Source organism: Amphimedon queenslandica, unplaced genomic scaffold, assembly GCF_000090795.2.
Source record: "Amphimedon queenslandica unplaced genomic scaffold, v1.1 AMPQUscaffold_13312, whole genome shotgun sequence".
Classification (NCBI taxonomy): Eukaryota; Metazoa; Porifera; class Demospongiae; order Haplosclerida; family Niphatidae; genus Amphimedon; species Amphimedon queenslandica.
This window is the reverse complement of record NW_003546452.1, coordinates 13,465-17,229: the sequence shown is the minus strand read 5'-3', so window position 1 is coordinate 17,229 and position 3,765 is coordinate 13,465. Positions and strand designations below refer to the sequence as shown.

At 32.4% G+C, this 3,765-nt stretch overlaps 1 long non-coding RNA gene across 1 annotated transcript; it reads left to right on the top strand.

The window, feature by feature from the left end:
• Window positions 1-857: 857 nt before the first annotated feature.
• Window positions 858-1,044, top strand: LOC100640374 (uncharacterized). Its single transcript, XR_002185457.1, has 2 exons — window positions 858-969; window positions 1,015-1,044. It is a non-coding gene; the product is annotated as an uncharacterized LOC100640374 (long non-coding RNA).
• The last annotated feature ends 2,721 nt before the right edge of the window (window positions 1,045-3,765 follow it).

The window sequence follows — 3,765 nt, the reverse complement described above, 5'->3', positions numbered from 1 at the left end:
ACGTATAATGTATATGTACTCATTTATTATTAACAATCTGCATGTACATGTAGTGCCTGTACTTTAATTCCTCTCCTTACTTTATGTTGATAGTGTTACAATTCTTTTTTAAGGATCAAATGTACATTTAAACCTTTAAGAAATTGCTATGTAGATATACATGTATATGTTGCTGTACTTTTATTTTTCTAGTTATTTAGTTGGAGTACTAGCTAATAATGGCCTACTTGATACAACAGCAGCAATCAAAGGAACTCATTTTATTAGATTGTGTGATATCAGGAATATACCAATGATATTCCTACAAAATAACACACCATCTGATGAGGAGTTTCTATCACCTACTGGTAATGGAGGAACCACAGCCAAAGCAAGAGGAGAAATGATGAGTACATTAAGTACAGTAAATGTAAGTTGTTACAATATATTACAATGCAATAATGGGATGCTGTATCATAATACATGTATGTGTGCATTTGTGTGCAGTCATGCACATTCGTATCTACGATAATAGATTATGTGTAATTCTCCAAACTTTGAATACTTAGTAACCAATTAATCCTCAATTATTATAAGATTTGATAGATTATAAGCATATATTTTTGGTGTATAAACTAAACAACAGGAAATAAAATCATTGATGTACCAGCTTTACATCATTTCATATTATATCCTGCATGCTTGTGTTTGTGTCTATTTGTTTATTATTGTCATGCAATTAAGTTTGTTTGACGTAAGTTCATTAATTACCATGTACATATGTAGGTTCCCAAGCTCACTGTGATAATGGGTGGGAGTTACGGACCAAGCAGTTTTGCCATGGTACATATACGAATTATTTTTATTCAATAGTTGCCTGATTTTTATTAGTGTGGACGAGCTATGTCACCTAATTTCTTATTTACCTGGCCACATGCTCGGGTAGGGATCTCTTCAGTGGACCATCTCATGAAAGCAATGAAAATAGAAGTAGGCTATTTTTGTATTATTGAAAATTCATTACACTTTATGCAGAAAAGTGATGAAAATTACGAACAATTAAAGCAAAAGTAACGAAATATATATTTTGTGTAAATTTATGATTCATTTTGGTAAGGTATGGTGAGCAATTGACCTCTCGTTCATCCTATCTGGTTGATGATGGAATGATCTTACCACATGAAACAAGAGAGGTCAGCCAATTACAGTTGAAATGGATACTACATGTACTGCGTGTATTTTTATAAAATTAATGCATGCCATGTATATGTACATGTATTTTTCTGCATGGTCATTCACTAAATTATTGTCTGTTTCATAGGTTCTCTCCATGTGTCTAGAAGCATGTTTTGCCTACCCAAAGGTTACTAGAAGCAGAAATAATCCAGTCATTAGAATGTAATTATTATTATTATTATTATTATTATTATTATTATTATTACCGTATTATTATGACTCATAATGGGACAGTGTTAATTATTATAGTCTGTTTTTGTTACTTGTTCATCTGACACATAAAACTGGGATATTTAGTTAAGCCATGTTCAAATATTCCTTGTGTCTCAAACAAGTGTTATTACCCAGCAAAAAAATCTTATGTAAGATCTTACTTAAGATCTTATGAAACCTTATAAATAATCTCGCATGTTTAATCATGCCTGTTCTTGCAAGATCATTAGACAAGAAGTTCCAAAATCTTGCCAAGATCTTATGATAAGTCTTACATGATCAGGCATGGTCTGACAATTAATCTTACATTATCAGTCAAGATCAGGCACTAAATCTTACATGATCAGCCAAGATCCGGAACTAAATATTATATGATCAGACAAAATCAGGAACGAAATCTTACATTTTCAGTAAAGATTTGGAATTAAATCTTACATTATCAGTCAAGATCAGGAACTAAATCTTACATTATCAGTCAAGATCTGGAATTAAATCTTGTATGATCTTTTAAGACTCTTACTTGTTATGAACTAGATAATATCATGAAGGATATTGTAAGATTTTGTCAAGATCTTGAAGAAATAGTTAAGTTCGGATTTGGAATTCCAAGGATATCCCATAGTATTAAAATGACTGCAATTGTAAGATCTGAGCAAGAACTTACATTGCTTAAATGCATAATAATGATGTTATTATAGCTTAATTAAGTTTAATTTTGTTGAAAATTTGCTTTCTTTATATGCTCATACTTTTGTAAAGGCTATCGTGGGTTGTCAACTACTTCCTGTGACATCACGCAACTTGTAAGATCTTTCAAGATCTTGTATGACTTAAAATGATGTAAAGTGTGTGGGAACGTATTCCCATTAATATGATCTTTGATAAAAGATAAAGTGCTAATGCACTAGATTGATAAAGATAACGAATGGTAAAGAGGCAAGGAGAAGAAGAACACCAGAGAGAGAACATGTACTATATTGTGTATGCGCATGCGTGAACAGATAATTAATAATAATAACAATACAATTTATTCATTAGTCATGGTAGTGCTAATAGTAGCAAATAATAATGATAGTAATAGTGGTAATAAGAATAATAATCATTACTTCACCACACATGTACATAGCACTTAAGCATTTGTAAGTGTTTTTAATGATAGTGCAAACTTTGGTGCTATCTATAGTCATCAGTCCATGTTTTCAACCTACATGTACATACATGTATGTACTTAAAGTAGCAGAGCTATGTACATGTAAATGTCAATTTAATGCAAATTTAATGTACACATGTACATGTAAATAATGCAAATGCATGTAACATAGCCTATGTGTACAGTTTACATTTGTTAGCTCCAGCTCTATTGGGTGGCTACCACTGCAATAATTGTTTGTGTCTCCACTTACATTACTCTCTTGGTCATTTTTCAAAAGGATGTCATGTCTTTCTTAGTCCCTTACTGTGTTAGATCGGTGTTGGTTACATTATCTTTGCCCCTTCTCTCAAAGAGGATGTATAGCCTTCTTGCCTTGCACATGATTAGTCTAATAAATATCAAGGTAACCGCTTTATAGTAATCTTTTAAAGTTTCCCAAGTGACGAATTCTCTAGTAATTATTGTGTGTTCAAACAACAATTTCTGAGTTCTGCATGCCTATGAGAAATATTTTGAAGTTACACGTACATGTATGTGCATTTGTTTTTTGTGTTTCATGCCACATTGCTTTTTAAATTTGTTGTAGTACATGCATGTACCAATTTGTTTACTGTGATAATCATAAAAGCTGAAGGAAGAATTGTACACTAGCCTCTACGAATGGGGCTTCTTTAATCAGCTGCTCTATAAGTTCATATCACTTAGACTATAGGATACTTGTCAAATTTGTATTATTGAATATTATGCTGTTCTATACAGATGATCCTTTGGTAACTACATCAATGGAAGACATATGGCTAGGTTACTTCCTCCTGATAGGGAACACAACAATTGGCCAGTGATGGAGGTCAGTTCATAGAATTACTAGTCCAGTTGTTATTGTTAGAGCTACCTTTGTGTATAACAATATCCCTGCCAAGGAAGACTGCTTTGTTAAAGCAAAACATTTGTTGTTTAATGTCTTGCCAATAGTAGACTATAGTGATTGGAATTCTTGACTATAGTCGTCCGATCTCTGTGTTGTTACGCAATATGCATGTACGCTTGTTATTGTTTATCATACAAAACGTTTTACTATACACGTATGTCTCGTTTAGATTTTGGCTCGACTTTTAGATGGTAGTGTTTTCCATCCGTTCAAGGGTAACTTTGGTTGTAATTTAATATGGGATTCTCACAATGAA